Source organism: Callorhinus ursinus, unplaced genomic scaffold (genome assembly GCF_003265705.2).
Source record: "Callorhinus ursinus isolate GAN/ISIS: 27379988/994484 unplaced genomic scaffold, GSC_fseal_2.0 scaffold44, whole genome shotgun sequence".
NCBI classification, from domain to species: domain Eukaryota; kingdom Metazoa; phylum Chordata; class Mammalia; order Carnivora; family Otariidae; genus Callorhinus; species Callorhinus ursinus.
In genome coordinates, this window is record NW_027397106.1 from 8,722,934 (window position 1) to 8,743,691 (window position 20,758).

The following is a 20,758-nucleotide window of genomic DNA, read 5'->3' on the forward strand; positions in this document are numbered from 1 at the left end:
GACCCAGGTGATTTCCTCCCATTAGGCTGTTTTTTCACAGAGGGCTTAGATTACCGCCTCCTTTGCAGGCAGGATTTGGGGGACTCTCGTGAAATGCTTCATTAAAAATCACAGCATCTTTGGACATGGCTACAGGTGACATCCCTAGGTAACAGATGATGGGTTTTGAGCAGGAAATCAGGGGATTTAGAGCATACATTCGCAGGAAAATAAACTCAGGTGTGAGGACAGGCTAGACTTGTATTAACAGTCAAGCTAAGGCTTTCACGCTGGGATTCCATTCCCCCCACACCCCCACCCCTGCGCTCATCACCCCACCTCCACTGAGCATTTGGTTTTAATCTGATGCTGTCCCTGGGACTAATATTCAACAGCCTAAAATCTTGTCTTTTCTGTTTGGATTTTTTTTTTTTGCCTACTAAAGCAGATATCAGTATTTTATAAGAACTCCATCGATGGTACTGTATAAATAGTATTCAAACAAGTGTCCTCAACCCTAATTGGAAGATTGTTTTATTACGCCGCACATTTCCTAAATCTCACCCTAATTAAACATATATTGTCCTTCATTATTACCCACGAATAACTAGCCGTACTCAAGATTTATGGCTGTGTACGGTGGTGGTTGATGACTGTATCAGCATTTCAACTTCCAATGTGTTTCAGAGGTTTGGAGTTTATCGGGAAAATTAATTGCAGCTGAAAACCCGGCGCGGTCTGTGCTTACACCGACTGGCCTGGGGCGCTCCCGCTCCCGGCTCCCTTTTCTGGAACAGCTGCCAGGGGAGTGGAGTGAGGCGTGGAAGAGGAGAGTGGATGGCGGGAGAGCAGGGTGCCACTCTTCTAGACCTTTCCACCAATCGCTGGAGTCTGTCTGGAGGGGAAATGAAAACTATACTCTGCTTAATGGACACAGTAAGTGGACGGAAGCCTGAGTTCCCCGCTCTCCATTAGCAAGCCAGCCAGCCAGATGTTGGCCGTTTTCAACACTGGCTGCTTTTTCCCTTTGTTTATATACGCGAAGATTTCAGGGTTTTGTGGGTTTGTTTTGTTTTTGTTTTTTAGTTGATCTCAGCTATGGGGTTTCAAGATATAGATGTGTTTGTTGGCTTAGAAGCAGATAGATGACCCCTGAAGGCAATTGGACTTTTTCCTGACAGCTTGTCCCTCAACTTTTCCAAAGGCAGCGTAGGGAACAATAAACGACAGGTACTCTGGCTAGTGGCCTTGCAACCCACGTATTCAGCATTCTGCTTTGTGACTTTTTTTTTTTTAAGATATTATTTATTTATTTATTTGACAGAGAGAGAGAGCACAAGTAGGCAGAGCGGCAGGGAGAGGGAGAAGCAGGCTCTCCACCGAGCAGGGAGCCCGATGCGGGGCTCGATCCCAGGATCCTGGGATCATGACCTGAGCCGAAGGCAGACGCTTAACGACTGAGCCACCCAGGCACCCCTGCTTTGTGACTTTAACTGGACTCTGCCTAGCAGCATGAAAGAGCAGTTCTCCAAGGGAAAAAACAGGAGAGTTTTGCTTTTGTTTTTGTTTTTTTTTAACTAATGTAGCAGGAAGGTCCCGGTAATAAACTAGGAACTTTTAATTTATCATGAGTGCTAAAAAGCAAAAAACCCCTGTTGAATTCAAAGGGCCATTTGGTTGCAAAGAACAGCAACCAGCCAACACCAGGTTAAATAAATGGATTGTAAGAACTGGAAGTATAGCCGAATATTATGAGAAGTTGGAATTATAAGCTGGGAAGTCTTCAGGAACCAAGATTGCCATTCTTGGTCATCTCTCTCTTGCGCATGCTTAGCTTCTCTTTCTTTCCAGAATATTTCATTTTTACTTCTTTTGAGACATCAGCTTTACCCTCTGCTTTTTACTGTGATCTGGTTCTCTGTGTGTGCTCATCCACACAGTTCCCAAACTCCCAGCCTTGAGGGTCTACATGACTCTCCAGTTCCAGTGACTACCACTACTTATTGCAGTTCTGCTATCTCAGTTTAAATTAGGAGGCAGGCTCTAATTGACTCCACTTGGGTCAGCTGTCCAGCCCATGCCTCATCAGTTTTGATGGGTGTGATGGCACCATGACCACTAAATACATTACTTACTTTTGCAGAGTCCATGGATGCAGCATTGCCAAGAAAGAGGGCGTTGGCTGGGCACCTAGTGACCCATCCTCACTGTGATAGAGTAGGATCGATATACACACACACACCGGAAATGGCTTGATGGTAAGCAAGTGGTATCATATGGGAAAAACAGCTCATAAAAAATCGTTTAATTCATTGGCTTCTAAGCATTAGAGGGCATACATACCCTTGGAATGCCTATTAAAAATGCAGATGCCACAGCTCCCTCCAGAGATGATTGTGTGGGGGTAGCAAGCAGGAATCAATACTTTTTAATAAGCCCTTCAGGTGAGTCCAGTGAGAGTGGTCCATATACCTCATTTTGAGAAGCCCTGGTTTCTCAGCTGATTCTTAACACGTATTCAGGTGTAACTAGTGACTAGTGGTGAAGAATGTACAAAGACCCCTGACTTCCCCATAGTGACTGGACCAGGTTAGGGAGTGAGAATGAATTGTGTCCCGCATCTGAGCTCTGACTGTGATTTAGTGAGGGGGGTGTATAAACAGTTTGGGAGCCTATTCAGAGAAACTCCAAGTGCCTTCATTTTACGAGGTGCAGTTCCTGTCTGAAAAATAAAAGTAAGTTAATTATGAAATAACCTGGTCGTATTAATAATGCCATAGCAGTCAGCACCACAGTGAAAGTTGCCAGCTTGGATGACATTAGCTTGCCTGGGAGGATTGGTGCTAAACTGTCAGGAGTGACGTAGAAGAACTTCTAGTGCCATTATTCTTACCCCACAGGGGTATCTCGAGAGGATAATTTAATTTCTTTCATCCTTGTTTCCAGGAAACGCTCATTTTAAAGTGCACAGTTTTAAAATGTTTCACCCCCCCAAGTTAAAAATGTACCGTACAGTTGCAAGCTTGTCATTTTGTGTGTGTTTGAGAATGGTTTCAGGTTAGCTGGTGGGCCAAATATCTACCTTCCAACACCCAGGGCTCAGCCTGTTTTACTGGATGGAAAAAAAAAAAAAAACAACAAAGCAGTGGAGGAAGAACAAAATTAAAAAGAAATTAAGATATGAGCTTTGTACAGCCAAGAACATCATCTTCTTTCCACACAAAGCACAGAGGGTGGTTTTTCCAGGCGCACACCGGAGCGTGGCACCTGTGTTCGTTTAACTGATTACACATTCAACAAAATTTGTGTGATGTGCAATCATTTGAATCACTCATTATACATTAAAATAAACTGACACAAATACAACTCGTTCTCTGCTGCTTTTGAGAAACTAAGTAAATTAAAGAACGAAACGAAGGTGATGCTAGGCTGAAGATTTGACATACAATAGAGGCAGAAGATTCAGAATTCATGGTTTTTGACCATGATCCGATAACTTTCAGTGCTGGCGTGTGATTAGAAAAGCAACAAGAGGAAGAACAGTGTCTGTTCCTTGTCTTGGACCACCCCCCCTATGGGCCCCAGACCACTTCTCACTGGGCTTGGGACCCTAGCTAAGAGGACCACATAGCACAAAGGGAAACAGCAGGAAAAACCATTTAAAAAAAAAAAAAAGGGAAAGAATGTAGGCCTCTAGCAAAGTGCAGGTGTTTTGCCCAGCTTCCCCCATTATAATTGTTTGGCTCTTCCTTTTTATAGCTAATATGATTTTTACACCCAACTTGAACGGGCTGACATTATCAATCCACTGAAACTGTGTTTTCAAGGTTTATCACTTTGACAAATCCAAATTTCCTCCTTTCTTACCTTTCTTGACCTGTCAGCATTTGAAATGGATGACCCCTGCCTCCTACCTGAAACATCTTCTCTTGCCTTCCCTAATAACACACAGTTGTGGTTTTCCCTTCTCATGATAGTTCCTTCTGAGCCTTCCCCACCAACCCCTCCTCCTTCCCCTCCTTCATATTAAAATCTGAAACTTAAACGTATTGAAAACAGAACTCTTAATTTTACACCTACCTCTCCTCAACAATATCATCGCTATCCACCTAGTTGCTCAGGCAAAAAATGAGTTATTCTTAACTCCTGTCTTTCCCTCTCTTCATCACATGTTCAATTCATTAGCAAGTCCATTCAAGAAGACACCCCAATGTTCCCAATCCATTGGGTTCCATTATCCTTCACCCTGATGACTATTATAGCTAACTGGTTTCTCTCCTTCTAGTAGTAGTGTTCTTTCCCTCCAATTTTATCCATCTTTACTGATATCACCCTTGTCAATCACCATCATATTTTTCCTGGCTACTGTAATTACCTTTTAAATGACCTCCTAGCTGTACAACCAAAGATGTCTTCTAAAAAATACAAATAAGTTTTGACATTTCCTATAATAGCTTCCTACTATATTTAGAATAAAATTTGGGCTCATCATAGCATACAAGGCCTTAAGTGATCTATTTCTGAATTCCATGACCATGTTTTTCTACAGTTCTTAATTTCACAGAATGTTCTTTTAAAAACTTAAATCAGATTTTGTCATTCCTCAGATTAAAAACCTTCAAAGTTTAGTAATCCTTACCACATTGTACAATGTTTTGTCTGTTAAGAATATTTTTGGCTCTAAGTAATGGAAAAACTAATTGTGTCTTAAACAAAAAAGGATTAATTTTTCTCAAAGCATAAGCAATCCTGAGTAGACGGTTGGTGGTATTGGCGCAGTTGTTTAATGATTTCATGAAGTAATCAGTTTCTTTCTTTTTTTCTCTCCCATCCTTAGTATGTTGGTGTTTGATCTTATACCTATCACCTCATGGTCCCAAGATGGTTTTTAAAGTTCCAGACATCACATCTATATCATCCACGTTCAAGGTAAGAAAAAGGTAGAAGAGATAGAAGTTATAACAATAAGCTCACCCCTGCCCCAGGGCCTTTGCACTTATTTCTCCAGCTAGAAAGAGTTTTCCCCAGATTTTCATATGGTTTGCTCCTTATAACTATTGAGGTCACAATACAAATACCCCAGAGAAGAGTTACTAATCCAAAGTAGCACCTCTCATTTAACTGTCTTGTTTTTCTTACTGAAATCTATATTCACTTTCTACGGCTGCTGTAACTAAGGATCAAAATCAGGTGGCTTAATATCTTCCTTCAGGCTGCTATAACAAAAATACCATACACTGGATGGCATGCATTACTGAAATTTATTTCTCACAACTTTGGTGGCTGGAAAATCCAATATTAAGATGCCTACTGGTTTGATTCCTGGTGAGAACCCTCTTCCTGGTTTGCAGATAGACACCTTCTTGTTGTGTCCTCACATGGGAGGGAGAGAGAAAGGAAGCAAATTCTTTTGCATCTCTTCTCATAAGGGCACTAATACCACCACAGAGGCTTTACTCTTAGGACCTAATTATCTCCCAAAGACCCCATCTCCAAATGCTATCACATTAGGGACAAGGGTTTCAGTATACAAATTTGGGGGGGTACCTATTCAGTCCACAGCACTCAAACAATAGAAATTTATTGTCTCATAGTTCTGAAAGCTAGAAGTCCAAGGTCAAAGTGTCAGCAGGGTTGGCTCCTTCCAAGGGCTATGAAAGAAAGAGCTGCTCCAGGCCTCTCTCCTTGGCTTGTAGATGGCCATTTTATCCTGTGTCTTCACATTGTCTTCCCATTTTGTCTGTATCTACGTATCTTCTTCTTCTAAGGACACCAGTCATATTAGATTAGGGTCCACCCTAATGACCTCATTTTAATTTGATTACCATTGTAAAAAAAATACCTACCTCGAAGGTCATGTTCTGAGGGATGGGGGTTAATAATTCAACACATGAATTTGGGGAGAGGACACAATTCAATCCATAACAAACTCAATAAATATGTGCTAAATGAATGGATGGATTTGAATCATAGCCACCACTTACTAAATGTTTACAGTGTGTCAAGTGCTACATGGAGCGCTTCATCCCATCTCCTTTAATTCTCACAGTAATCCAGTGAAGAAGGTTCTACATGTATTCTCTCTTAGAAATGGGAAAACTATAGCTGAAGATATAGTGAGTAAAAGGGCAATATAGGGGAGGCCAGGAAAACAATAAAGGCTGGGATGTCTGTAGCAAAATACTGAGGAAACTTCTTTTGAGACATCTTCATTATCTTTGATGGGCCACATTGGATCATAACTAGGCAAGAAGGCTGAAATGGTGAGTTTAAACAGGGGTCAGCAAACTGTTTTCTGTGAAATACATATTTTAGGCTTCCAAGTCACATGGTTTCTGTCATAACTTCTCTGTTATTATAGTGTGAAGCAGCCATAGATAATACATAAACAAATGACTGTGGTTGTGTCCCAATAAAACTATTTATAAAAGCCAGTGGCTAGCCAGATTTGGCCTATGACCCATAGTTTGCTGAAGCCTTGGTTAAAGAAATTTTTGCTTTGATTTTCTGTCCTTTCGTTTTCCTAAAAGCAGATTAATTTTATGAACTTAGAAAGCTATGCTGACCTGCCTCTCTGAGATGCCCAGCATTTGCTTCCCTCTTTTAGAGAGAGTTGTACTACATCATTCAAACTCTGAGAGAATACTCAGAAAGTCCACAACTGTCCTCCAAAATGCTCTCTCCTCTGGAAAGTTTTTTGTCACGTCTTGTTACATTGTGAACTTATTTTCCCTTAGTGATGGCAGGGGAGAGCTGTGGGGACAGAGGAGAAGTCAAAGGGACAGAGATGCAAAAGCTAGCAATCCCGAGTTTCATTCCCGGCTGAGGGATGGACAAACAACTGGCTTCGGTACCTATTACTTCAATTGTCCATGAGTTGTTTTCTTGCCTGAAGAGATCAGAAAACAAACATTTATCTAAGGATGTAGTCCATATTAAACCTTGGAGGTGACCTGGAAATATACTTGATAAATAGGCAAGATAAGAGTAACCTGATTAAGGGGTGCTAAAGAATTCTCCCCTGTTGCCTGAATATTTATGTATTTTCAACTTGTGAGTCCCTGTGCCCCTTGTCAGGGTACTTTGATGAGTATCTTGTATTTTCTCCTGATTATAAACCTTAAGGACTCAGCCTGTTTGTTTGTTTTGTTTGTTTTTTCTTCTCACAACTGCCCTACAGGATATAAGTAGATTTTAATAGGTCTTTTTGCCAGTACAACACTGGTTACTGTACCTTTAAAATCAAGAAGTATGAAACCTCTTTGTTCTTTTTCAAGGTTGTTTTGGCTATTGTGGTCCCTTGGGATTCCATATAAATTTTAGGATGGATTTTCCTAATTCGGAAAAAAAAAAAAGTCACTGGGATTTTGATAGAAATTACGTGGATTGTTTTGAGTAGTATTGGCATTTTACCAATATTAAGTCTTTGAATCCATGAGCACAGTAATATCTGATTTTCAGTGTACAAGTCTTTCACCCCTTAGATAAGCTGATTCCCAAGTATGTTATTTGTTTTGATGCTATTGCAAATGGAATTTTCTTAATTACCATTTCAGATTTTTCACTGTTAATGCATAAAACAACTGATTTTTGTGTGTTGATTTTGTATCCTTTAACATTGGTAAATGCACATATTCTAATATTTTTGTGTGTGAAATCTTCAGGGTTTTCTACAAAATCATATTGTTTGTGAACAGACATAATTTTACTACTTTCTTTCTAATTTGGATGCTCTTAATTTCTATTTTTTGCCTAATTGCTCTGGCTAGGATTTCTAGTATTATGTTGAATGAAAATAATGAAAATAGACACAATTGTCTAATTCCTGATCTTAAAGGGAAAGCATTCAGTCTTTCACCATTAAATGTGTTAGCTCAGTTAAGCTTTTCAGAATATGGTCTTTATTATGTTGAGGTAGTTAGTGACCTAATAGTGCTAGTTTGTTGAGTGTTTATATCGTGAAAAGGTATTAAATTTCATCAAATGCCTTTTCTGTATCAATTGAGAAAATCATAGGCTCCTCTCTCCCCCATTCTATTATTGTGGTATATTACATTGATTAATATTTGTTTGTTGAACCACGCTTGCATTCCAGGAATAAATCTCACTGCGTCATGGTATATGATCCTTTTAATGTGCTGTTAAACTCTGCTAGTATTTTTCTTGAGGATTTTAGCAGCAATATTCATCATGGGTATTGGTCTGCACTTTTCTTGTAGTAGTCTTTGTAGATTTGGTATCGGTGTAATGCATAGAATGAGTTTAGAAGTACTCCCTCCTCTTCAATTTTTTGGAAGAGTTTGAGGAGAACTATTAATTGTTTTGTGTGTTTCTAGGAATTTGTCCACTTTATCTGAGATATCGAATTTGTACAATTGTTCATAGTACTCTCTTATAATCTGTTTTATTTCTGTAAAATCTGTAATATCTCCTTTGTCATTTCTGATACAGGTTTTGAGGCTTTTCTATTTTTAAGTCACTCTAGCTAAAGTTTTTCAATTTTGTTGGTCTTTTTGAACAACCAATTCTTTGTTTCATTGGTTTTTCTCCATTAGTTTTTTCACTCTATATTTTATCTCTATTCTAATCTTTATTATTTCTTTCCTTCAGCCAGCTATTGGTTTGCTATCTTTTTCTTTTATTCCTTCCAGTATAATTAACATATTATATTAGTTTTAAGTGTATAATATAGCGATTCAACAATTCCCGACATTACTCAGCGCTCATCATGGTAAATATATTCTTGATCCTCTTCAACAATTTCACCCATTCCCTCACTTACCTCCCCTCTGATAACAACCAGCTTGTTCTCTATATTTAAGAGTCTTTTTTTTTTGTCTTCTTTGTTTTATTTCTTACATTTCACATATGAGTGAAATCATATGGTACTTGTCTTACTTGTTTTTTTCTGACTTATTTCACTTAGGATTATAAACCTCTAGGTCCATCCATGTTGTTGCAAATGGCAAGATTTCATTCTTTATTATGGCTGAGTAATATTCTGTTATGTGTGTGTGTGTGTGTGTGTGTGTGTGTACACATCTTTTTTTTTAATTTTATTTTGTTAATCACCATACATTACATCATTAATTTTTGATGTAGTGTTCCATGATTTATTTTTTGCGTATAACACCCAGGGCTCCATTCAATACGTGGACCTCTCTAATACCCATCAGCAGGCTACCCCATCCCACTCACCCCCCTCCTCTCTAGAACCCTCAGTTTGTTTCTCAGAGTCCATAATCTCTCATGGTTCATCTCCCCCTCCAATTCCCCCCCCTTCCTTTTTCCCCTCCCTCCTTCTTTTTTTTCCTTTTTTTTTTTTTTTTTTAGCATATAATGTATTATTTGTTTCAGAGGTACAGGTCTATAATTCAACAGTCTTAAACAATTCACAGCACTCACCATAACACATACCCTCCCCAATGTCTATCACCCAGCCACCCCATCCCTCCCACCCCCCACCACTCCAGCAACCCTCAGTTTGTTTCCTGAGATTAAGAATTCCTCATATCAGTGAGATCATATGATACATGTCTTTCTCTGATTGACTTATTTCGCTTAGCATAATACCCTCCAGTTCCATCCACGTTGTTACAAATGGCAAGATTTCATTCCTTTTGATGGCTGCATAATATTCCATTGTATATATATACATATATATACCACACCTTCTTTATCCATTCATCTGTGGATGGACATCTTGGCTCTTTCCATAGTTTAGCTATTGTGGACATTGCTGCTATAAACATTGGGGTGCATGTACCCCTTCGGATCCCTACATTTGTATCTTTGGGGTAAATAGCCAGTAGTGCAATTCCTGGGTCATAGCATAGCTCTATTTTCAACTTTTTGAGGAACCTCCATACTGTTTTCCAGAGTGGCTGCACCAGCTTGCATTCCCACCAACAGTGTAGGAGGGTTCCCCTCTCTCTGCATCCCCACCAACATCTGTCATTTCCTGACTTGTTAATTTTAGCCATTCTGACTGGTGTGAGGTGGTATTTCATTGAGGTTTTGATTTGGATTTCGCTGGTGCAGAATGATGTTGAGCACTTTTTCACGTGTCTGTTGGCCATTTGGATGTCTTTTTTGGAAAAATGTCTGTTCATGTCTTCTGCCCAATTCTTGATTAGATTATTTGTTCTTTGGGTGTTGAGTTTAAGAAGTTCTTTATAGATTTTGGATACTAGCCCTTTATCTGATATGTCATGTGCCAATATCTTTTACCATTCTGTCAGCTGTCTTTTGGTTTTGTTGACTGTTTCCTTTGCTGTGCAAAAGCTTTTTATCTTGATGAAGTCCCAATAGTTCATCTTTGCCCTTGCTTCCCTTGCCTTTGGTGTTGTTTCTAGGAAGAAGTTGCTGCGGCTCAGGTCGAAGAGGTTGCTGCCTGTGTTCTCCTTTAGGGTTTTGATGGACTCCTGTCTCACATTTAGGTCTTTCAACCATTTGGAGTCTATTTTTGTGTGTGGTGTAAGGAAATGGTCCAGTTTCATTCTTCTGCATGTGGCTGTCCAATTTTCCCAACACCATTTGTTGAAGAGACTGTCTTTTCTCCATTGAACATTCTTTCCTGCTTTGTCAAAGATTAGTTGACCATAGAGTTGAGGGTCCATTTCTGGGCTCTCTATTCTGTTCCTTTGCTCTATGTGTCTGTTTTTGTGTCAGTACCATACTGTCTTGATGATGACAGCTTTGTAATAGAGCTTGATGTCCGGAATTGTGATGCCACCAGCTTCGCTTTTCTTTTTCAACATTCCTCTGGCTATTCAGGGTCTTTTCTGGTTCCATATAAATTTTAGGATTATTTGTTCCATTTCTTTGAAAAAAGTGGATAGTATTGTGATAGGGATTGCATTAAATGTGTAGATTGTTCTAGGTAGCATTGACATCTTCACAATATTTGTTCTTCCAATCCATGAGCATGGAACGTTCTTCCATTTCTTTGTGTCTTCCTCAATTTCTCTCATGAGTATTTTATAGTTTTCTGAGTACAGATTCTTTGCCTCTTTGGTTAGATTTATTCCTAAGTATCTTATGGTTTTGGGTGCAATTGTAAATGGGATCGACTCCTTAATTTCTCTTTCTTCTGTTTTGTTGGTGTACAGGAATGCCACTGATTTCCGTGCATTGATTTTATATTCTGCCACTTTACTGAATTCCTGTATGAGTTTTAGCAGTTTTGGGGTGGAGTCTTTTGGGTTTTCCACATAAAGTATCATATCATCGGCAAAGAGTGAGAGTTTGACTTCTTTGCCATTCGGATGCCTTTTATTTCTTTTTGTTTGACTGCTGTGGCTAGGACTTCTAGTACTATGTTGAATAGCAGTGATAATGGTGGACATCCCTGCCGTGTTCCTGACCTTAGGGGGAAAGCTTTCAGTTTTTCCTCATTGAGAATGATATTTGCTGTGGGTTTTTCATAGATGGCTTTTATGATATTGAGGTATGTACCCTCTATCCCTACACTCTGAAGTTTTAATCAAGAAAGGATGCTGTACTTTGTCAAATGCTTTTTCTGCATCTATTGAGAGGATCATATGGTTCTTGTTCTTTCTTTTATGAATGTATTGTATCACATTGATTGATTTGCAGATGTTGAACTAACCTTGCAGCCAAGGAATAAATCCCACTTGGTTGTGGTGAATAATCCTTTTAATGTACTGTTGGATCGTATTGGCTAGTATTTTGGTGAGAATTTTTGCATCCATGTTCATCAGGGATATTGGTCTGTAATTCTCCTTTTTGATGGGGTCTTTGGTTTGGGGATCAAGGTAATGGTGGCCTCATAAAACGAGTTTGGAAGTTTTCCTTCCATTTCTATTTTTTTGGAACAGTTTCAGGAGAATAGGTATTAATTCTTCTTTAAATATTTGGTTCAATTCCCCTGGGAAGCCATCTGGCCCTGGCCTCTTGTTGGGAGATTTTTGATGACTGCTTCAATTTCCTTAGTAGTTATAGGTCTGTTCAGGTTTTTTATTTCTTCCTGGTTCACTTTTGGTAGTTGATACATCTCTAGGAATGCATCCATTTCTTCCAGATTATCTAATTTGCTGGCATAGAGTTGCTTATAATATGTTTTTATAATTGTTTATATTTCTTTGGTGTTGGTTGTGATCTCTCCTCTTTCATTCACAATTTTGTTGATTTGGGTCATTTCTCTTTTTTTGATAAGTCTGGCCAGGGGTTTATCAATCTTATTAATTCTTTCAAAGAACCAGCTCCTAGTTTCATTGATCTGTTCTACCATTCTTTTGGTTTCTATTTCATTGATTTCTGCTCTGATCTTTATTATTTCTCTTTTCCTGCTGGGTTTGGGCTTTATTTGTTCTTTCTCCAGCTCCTTCAGGTGTAGGGTTAGGTTGTGTATTTGGACCTTTCTTATTTCTTGAGAAAGGCTTGTATTGCTATATACTTTCCTCTTAGGACTGCCTTTCCTGCATCTCAAAGGTTTTGAACAGTTGTGTTTTCATTTTCATTTGTTTCCACGAATTTTTTTAATTCTTCCTTTATTTCCTGGTTGAGCCATTCATTCTTTAGTAGGATGCACTTTAGCCTCCATGTATTTGAGTTCTTTCTGATTTTCCTCTTGTGACTGAGTTCTAGTTTCAAAGCATTGTAGTCTGAAAATACACAGGGAATGATCCCAGTCTTTTGGTACCAGTTGAGACCTGATTTGTGACCTAGGATGTGATGTATTCTGGAGAATGTTCCATGGGCACTGGAGGAGAATTTGTATTCCGTTGCTTTGGGATGGAATGTTCTGAATATGTCTGTGAAGTCCATTTGGTCCAGTGTGTCATTTAAAGTCTTTATTTCCTTGTTGATCTTTTGCTTAGATGATCTGTCCATTGTAGTGAGGGGGGTGTTAAAGTCCCCCACTATTATTGTATTGTTGTCGATGTGTTTCTTTGATTTTGTTATTAATTGGCTTATGTAAGTGGCTGCTCCCATGTTAGGGGCATAGATATTTACAATTGTTAGATCTTCTTGTTGGATAGACCCTTTAAGTAGGATATAGTGTCCTTCCTCATCTCTTATCACAGATCTGTACTTCTGAAACAAATAATGCAACATATTTTAAGAAAAAAGAAAAAGAAGAAGATAGCAGGAGAGGAAGAATGAAGGGGAGTAAGTCAGAGGGGGAGACGAACCAGGAGAGATGATGGACTCTGAAAAACAAACTGAGGGTTCTAGAGGGAAGGAGGATAGGGGGATGGGTTAGCCTGGTGATGGGTATTAAAGAGGGCACATTCTGCATGGAGCACTGGGTGTTATGAACAAACAGTAAATCATGGAACACTACACCAAAACAAATGATGTAATATATGGTGATTAACATAACAATAAAAAATTTTTTAAAAAAGTCTAATTTGTCTGATATAAGGATTGCCACCCCAGTTTTCTTTTGGTGTGCCTTAGCATGGTAAATAGTTTTCCACTCCCTCACTTTCAATCTGGGGGTGTCTTTGGGTCTAAACTGAGCCTCTTGCAGACAGCATATCGATGGGTCTTGTTTTTTTATCCAATCTGATAGCCTGTGTCTTTTGATTGGGGCATTTAGCACATTTACATTCAGGGTAACTATTGAAAGATATGAATTTAGTGCCATTGTACTGCCTGTAAGGTGACTGTAACTGTATATTGTCTGTGTTCCTTTCTGGTCTGTGTTACTTTTAGGCTCTCTCTTTGCTTAGAGGGCCCCATTCAATATTTCCTGTAGGGCTGGTTTTGTTTGCAAATTCCTTTAGTTTTTGTTTGTCCTGGAGGCTTTTTCTCTCCTTCTCTTTTCAATGGCAGCCTAGCTGGATATAGTATTCTTGGCTGCATATTTTTCTCATTTAGTGCTCTGAATATATCATGCCAGTCCTTTCTGGCCTGCCAGGTCTCTGTGGATAGGTCTGTTGCCAATCTAATGTTTCTACCATTGTAGGTTACACACCTCTTGTCCCAAGCTGCTTTCAGGATTTTCTCTTTGTCTCTGAGACTTGTTAAGTTTTACTATTAGATGTCAGGGTGTTGACCTATTTTTATTGATTTTGAGAGGGGTTCTCTGTGCCTCCTGGATTTTCATGCCTGTTTTCTTTCCCAAATTAGGGAAGTTCTCTGCTATAATTTGCTCCAATATACCTCTGCCCCTCTCTCTCTTCTTCTTCTGGGATCCCAATTATTCTAATATTGGTTCATCTTATGGTATCACTCCTCTCTCAAATTCTGCCCTCATGATCCAGTAGTTGTTTATCTCTCTTTTTCTCATCTTCTTTATTTTCCATCATTTGGTCTTCTATATCGCTAATTCTCTCTTCTGCCTCATTTATCCTAGCATTTAGAGCCTTCATTTTTGATTGCACTCATTAATAGCCTTTTGGATTTCAACTTGGTTAGATTTTAGTTCTTTTATTTCTCCAGAAAGGGTTTTGTTTTTGTTTTTTTTGCAAGCCCAGCTAGTATCTTTATAATCGTCATTCTGAACTCTAGTTCCAACATCTTACTAATGTCCATATTGATTAGGTCCCTGGCAGGCAGTACTGCCTCTTGTTCTTTTTTTTGAGGTGATTTTTTTCCGTCTTGTCATTTTGTCCAGAGGAGAACAGATGAATGAGAGAACAAAATGCTAACAGGGTAACAATGACCCCAGAAAAATATACACTAAACAAATCAGAGGAGACTTGAAACCGGGGGGAAAGAAAGGGAAAGAAAGAAAAAAGAAAAAAAAAGAAAAAGAAAAAGATAAAAAAAAAAAGAATATGATCAAATATAATCATGTTGGTGAATAGATTAGTGCCACACACTAGATTTTGGGTGTATTTTGGTCTGTTAGAAGAAACTGCCTCCCAAAATTTTAAGGAAGGAAAAGCTTATATACGTACAAAAATAAGGGTAAATATGATGAAGGGATGGAATATGACTAAAGTTGAAAATTATAAAATATTTTATAAACGGAATTGATAAGATAAGAAGTTGGTTGAAAAAAGAAGAGAAATTAAAAAAGGAGAGAATGTGATCAGGCAGGAGACTAGAACAAAGTCATACACTAGAGATTTAGTGTATATTTTGGTCTGTTAGAAGAAACCGTATCCCAAAATTTTAAAGAGAGAACAACTTATATATATATATATACACCAAAAATAAGGGTAACTACTATGAAGGTATAGAATATGACTCTAAAAATGAAAAATAAAAAATATTTTTTGAAAAAGGGATTAATAAGATGGTTGAAAAAGGGAAAAAGAAAACTAATAATGTAATGTATAGTGATTAACATAACAATAAAAAATTTAAAGAAAAATTTTAAAAAGGGAAAAAGAAAAATTAAAAAAAAGTTAAAAAAATTAACTTTGAAAGACTAAAGAATCATGGGGGAAAAAAGCCATGAATTCTATGTGCAGTATTCCCCTAGTGCTGGAGTTCTGCCATTCTCGTTGAATGGTAAACTTGGTCTTGGCTGGCTGTTCTTGCTGATCTTCTGGGGGAGGGGCCTGTTGCTGTGGTTCCCAAATGTCTTTGCCAGGCGGGCTAAGTAATCTGCTCAGGTTTGCTCTCCGGAGCTTTTGTTCCCTGCAAGCTTTCCGTACAGCTTTGAGGACGAGAGTGTAAATGGCGGCCTCCCAATCTCTGCCCCCGAGGAGCCGAGAACTCGAGCCCCACTCCTCAGTGCACCCCCAGAGAAACGCAATCACTCCCATCTCCCAGATCTCCGGCAGCACTCCAAGCTAACCTGGCCAGTGACAGAGCATTTCTATCCCTAGCTCACGACCCCATGTCAGTAATAACTAATTTGATTACTATAGCTTTATAGTCTTGAAATCTGTGATTGTGATACCTCTAGTTTTGTTCTTTACAAAGATTGCTTTTGTTATTCGGGATCTTTTGTGGTTTGATAACATTTAAAGTATTTGTTCTAGTTCTGTGAAAAATGTTATTGGTATTTTGATAGGGATTGCATCAAATCTGTAGATTTCTTTGAGTAATATGGACATGTTAACAAAATTTGTTGTCTCAATCCCTCAGCATGAAATATCTTTCCATTTGTGATGTCTTCAATTTCTTTCATCAGTGTTTTATAGTTTTCAGAATACAGTTCTTTCACCTTGCTGGTTAAGTTTATGCCTAGATATTTTATTATTTTTTGTTGCAATTGTAAATGGGATTGTTTTCTTAATTTCTCTTTCTGCTGCTTTATTATTAGTGTATAGAAATGCAACAGATTTCTGTATATTGATTTTGTGTCCTTCAACTTTACTGAATTCATCAATACTGGTATTTTTCTTTTTTTTTTGGTGGAGTCTTTAGGGTTTTCTATATAGAGTATCACATCATCTGCAAATAGTGGAAGTTTTACTTCTTTTTTACTGATTTGGATGCCTTTTTTTAAATTTTTGTTGTCTGATTGCCATGGCTAGAATTACCATTACTATGTTGAATAAAAATGTGTTGAGAGTGGACATCCTTGTCTTACTCCTGATCTTAGGGGAAAAGCTATTATTTTTTGTTTTTCTGTTTTACATTTAGTATGATGTTGGCTACAGGTTTTTCATACAAGGTCTTCATTAAGATATGTTCCCTCTAGATCTACTTTGTGTAGAGTTTTTATCATGAATTGATGTTGTACTTTGTCAAATGCTTTTTCTGCATCTATTGAAATGATCATGTGGTTTTATCCTGTCTTTTATCAATATGACCTATCATTTTACTTGATTTCAGTATTGAACTACCTTACATCCCTGGAATAAATCTCATGTGATTGTGGGATTTGTTGAATTTGAGTTACTAATATTCTGTTGAGGTTTTTTTTCCTCTATATTCATGAGAGAGATTGGCCTGCAGTTCTCCTTTTTTGTGATGTCTTTATCTGGTTTTGAAATCAGTGTGATATTGGCCTCATAGAATGAATTTGGAATCTTTCCTTCCTCTTCTGTTTTTTGGAATAATTTGAGAAGAATGGGTATTAATTTTTCTTTAAATGTTTTGTAGAATTTTCCTGTGAAGCCATCGGGTACTGGACTTTTGTTTTTTCAGAGTTTTTTAATTACTGATTCTATTTCATTACTAGTGATTGGTTTGTTCAAATTTCTATTTCTTCCTGGTTTAGTTTTTGTAGTTTATGTTTCTGGGAATTTATCCATTTCTTCTAAGGTGTCCAGTTTTTTGGCATATAGTTTTTCATAGTTTTCTCTTATAATTGTTTGTATTTCTGTGGTGTTGATTGTTATTTCTCCTCTTTCATTAATAATTTTGTTTATTTAGGTCCTCTCTCTCTCTCTCTCTCTCTCTCTCTCTTTAATGAGTCTTGCTAGAGGTTTATCAATTTTCTTGATCTTTTAAAAAACCAGCTCCTGGTTTCATTGATCTGTTCTATTGGTTTTTTGTTTATTTGTTTGTTTGTTTCATTTCTATATCATTTATTTCTGCTCTAATCTTTATATTTCCTTCTTTTTGCTGGGTTTGGGTTTTGTTTGTTGTTCTTTTTCTAGCTCCCTTAGGTGTAAGGTTAAGTTGTTTGAGGTTTTTCTTGCTTCTTGAGGAAGGCTTGTATTGCTATAAAGTTCCCTTCTTAGAACCACTTTTGTTGCATCCCAAAGATCTTGGACCATTGTGTTTTCATTTTCATTTGTTTTCATATAATTTTTTTATTTCTTCTTTGATATCTTGGTTGACCCATTCATTGTTTAATAGCATGTTGTTTAACCTCCATGTGTTTGTCTTCTTTCCAGATTTTTTCCTGTGGTTGATTTCTGGTTTCATAATGTTGTGGTGAAAAAAGATGCATGGTATGATTTTGATCTTTTGAATCTGTAAAGAAATGTTTTGTGGCCTAACATGATCTACTCTGGAAAATGTTCCATGTGCACTTGAAAAGAATGTGTATTCTGCTGTTTCAGGATGGAAGGTTCCAAATATGTCTTTTAAATCCATCTAGTCCAGTGTTTCATTCAAAGCCACTGATTCCTTGTTGATTTTCTGTTTCGATGATCTGTCCATCAGTGTAAGTGGGGTATTGAAGTCCCCTACTATTGTTGTAATACTGTCAATGATTTTATGTTTGTTATTACCTGTTTTATATATTTGGGTGCTCCCAAGTTGGGTGTATAAATATTTACAATTATTATATTCTCTTGCTGTATTATGCCCTTCATATAGTGTCCTTCTTTGTCTCTTATTAGTCTTTATTTCAAAGTCTATTGTCTGATGTAAATATTGCTACTCTGACTTTTTGGCATCCATTTGCCTGATAAATGTTGTTTCTCCATCCCTTCTCTTTCAATCTGCAGGTATCTTTAGGTCTAAAATTAGTCCCTTATAGGCAGCATATATATGGGTCTTGTTTTTTATCCATTCTATCACTCTATGTCTTTTGATTGGAGCATTTACTTTACTTTCAGAGTAATTTACTTTCAGAGTAATTTACTTTCAGAGTAATTACTCATGGATATGTATTTGTAGCCATTTTGTTGTTTTGTGGTTGTTTCTATAGATTTTTCTCTGATCCTTTCTTCTCTTGTTCTCTTTCATGGTTTGTTGGCTTTCTTTAGTGATATACTTGGATTCCTTTCTTTTTACTCTTTGAATATTTATTGCTGGTTTTTGGTTTGTGGTTACCATTAGGTTTGTATACAATATCTTCTGCATATAGCAGTTTATATAAAGTTGATGGTCACTTAAGTTTAAATCCGTTCTTTATTCCTTTTCCTCCTACATTTTAGATATAGAGTGTCATATTTTACATCCTTTTATGTTATGAATACCTTGACTGATTTTTACAGAAATATTTATTTTTATTGCTTTTGTATTTTTTACTTTTCATACTCTCACTTACTCTCTTTTTTCACTCAAAGAGTTCTCTTTAATATTTCTGGTAGGACTGGTTTACTGGTCATGAACTCCTTTAGTTTTTGTTTATGTGAGAAACTCTTTATCTCTCCTTCTATTCTGAATGATAGCCTTGCTGAATAGGGTATTCTTGGCTACAGATTTTTCTGTTTCAGCACTTTGACTATATCATCCCACTCTCTTCGGGCCTATAAGGTTTCTCCTGAAAAATATGCTTATAGTCTTATGGGGGTTTCCCTTGTATGTAACTGTCTTCTTTTCTCTTGATGCTTTAAAAGTTTTTTCTTGGGGCACCTGGGTGGCTCAGTCATTAAGCGTCTGCCTTCAGCTCAGGTCATGATCCCAGGGTCCTGGGATCGAGCCCCACATCGGGCTCCCTGATTGGCGGGAAGCCTGTTTCTCCCTCTCCCACTCCCCCTGCTTGTGTTCCCTCTCTCGCTGTCTCTCTCTGTCAAATAAATAAAATCTTTAAAAGTTTTCTCTTCATCACTATTTTTTGCCATTTTGATTACTATGTGTCTTGTTGTGGAATTCTTTGAGTTGAATTTCTGGGGTGGGGGGAGCTCTCTGTGCCTCCTGGATTTGGTTATCTGTTTTCTTCTCCAGATTACAGAAGTTTTCAGCTATTATTTCTTCAAATAAATATTCTGTCCCCTTATCACTCTTTTCTTCTCAGATCTCTATAATACAGATGTTACACTTGATGGAATCACTGAGTTCCCTAAAACTATTCTCAATTTGCCCAATTTTCTATCCTCTCCTTTGCTCAGCTTGGTTACTTTCCAAGTTACTCTGTCTTCTAGGTCATTAATTTGTCCCTCTGCTTCATCTAGCCTGCCATTTATTCTATCAAGTATATTTTTAATTTCATTTATTGTGTTATTGATCTCTGATTGGTACTTTTTTTTTTAAATCTCTGTGTTAAGGGTCTAGCTGAGTTCCTCCACTCTTTTCTTAAATCCAGTGAGTATCTTTATCCAGTGAGTATAATTATTTTACATTCTCTATCATGCAGATTACTTATATTCACTTTGCTTTGGTCTCTTGCTGTGGTTTGGTCCTTTTATTTCATTTGGGACATATTCCTCTGTCTCCTCATTTTGTCTGAATTTCTGTGTCTGTTTCTGTGTGTTAGGAAAGTTAGCTATTTTTCTTGTTTTTAATTAGAATAGCTTTATGAAGAAGAGGTCCTGTAGTGCCCTACAGTGCAGTGTCCCCTGTTCCCATAGGCCTGGTGTTTCAGGCAGTATTTCTTATGTGTGTTGTGTATGCTCTGCTCTTGAGTCTTGGCCTCTTTCCTTCATTCCAGTTGTCTGCAGAGGCTCTCTTTGCCTATTGTGGTCAGCAAGGTGTGCAGTGGTCTGATGGTAAAACAAGACCTGCCCCTGCCACTGCTGGAACTGAGGTCCCTCAAAATATGGGGGTCTTGGCAGGATTTGCTCAGGTCTTTGGGGGAGGGGCCCACAGCACCAGGACTGAGGCAAGCATGACTGAGAAGCATGGGCGGAGGGAGGTGCAAGCAAATTACGTAAGGAGTGTTGGAGCTGTGCTGGTTCCCACAGGTGGCCATTGTTTTTGCTGGGGAAATGGGGGAGGGAAATGGCACCTGCTAGCTCCTTTGTTCCTGGAGGGGTCTCCCCATGATCCCTGTCTCTCCGGGCCATGCTCTGAGATGAGCAAATCACTCTCCCTCACATCTGCCCCCAGAGTTTTTTCAAACTGCTAGTTCTGTGCTGTATGTGCACAGTTTGTCATGCTGTTTCTTTAAGGGTGGGGACTCCACTTCCTAATACCTCAGGGCTCTTCCAGAGCTGAGCCCACTGATTTTTTAAATTTCAGCCTTTAAGTCCCACTGGTTTTGAGAATTCATGAAATTTGGCCCCTCTCACTTTCAAAGGCAAATATTATGGAGATTCCTCCTCCCGTTCATGGTCTCCCCACTGTA

General features: G+C 38.1%; 1 long non-coding RNA gene across 3 annotated transcripts in view; it reads left to right on the forward strand.

The window, feature by feature from the left end:
- The window catches only part of LOC112832504 (uncharacterized), a 91,452-nt gene that overhangs the window by 8,700 nt on the left and 61,994 nt on the right, over window positions 1-20,758 (forward strand). For 2 of the 3 annotated variants that reach the window (XR_003210402.2, XR_003210404.2), the window contains exon 2: window positions 4,817-4,908. This is a non-coding gene — a long non-coding RNA (uncharacterized lncRNA). Of the gene's footprint in view, window positions 1-2,122; window positions 2,238-4,816; window positions 4,909-20,758 lie in introns of all 3 variants that reach the window. The other variant, XR_003210403.2, reaches the window with a different exon arrangement.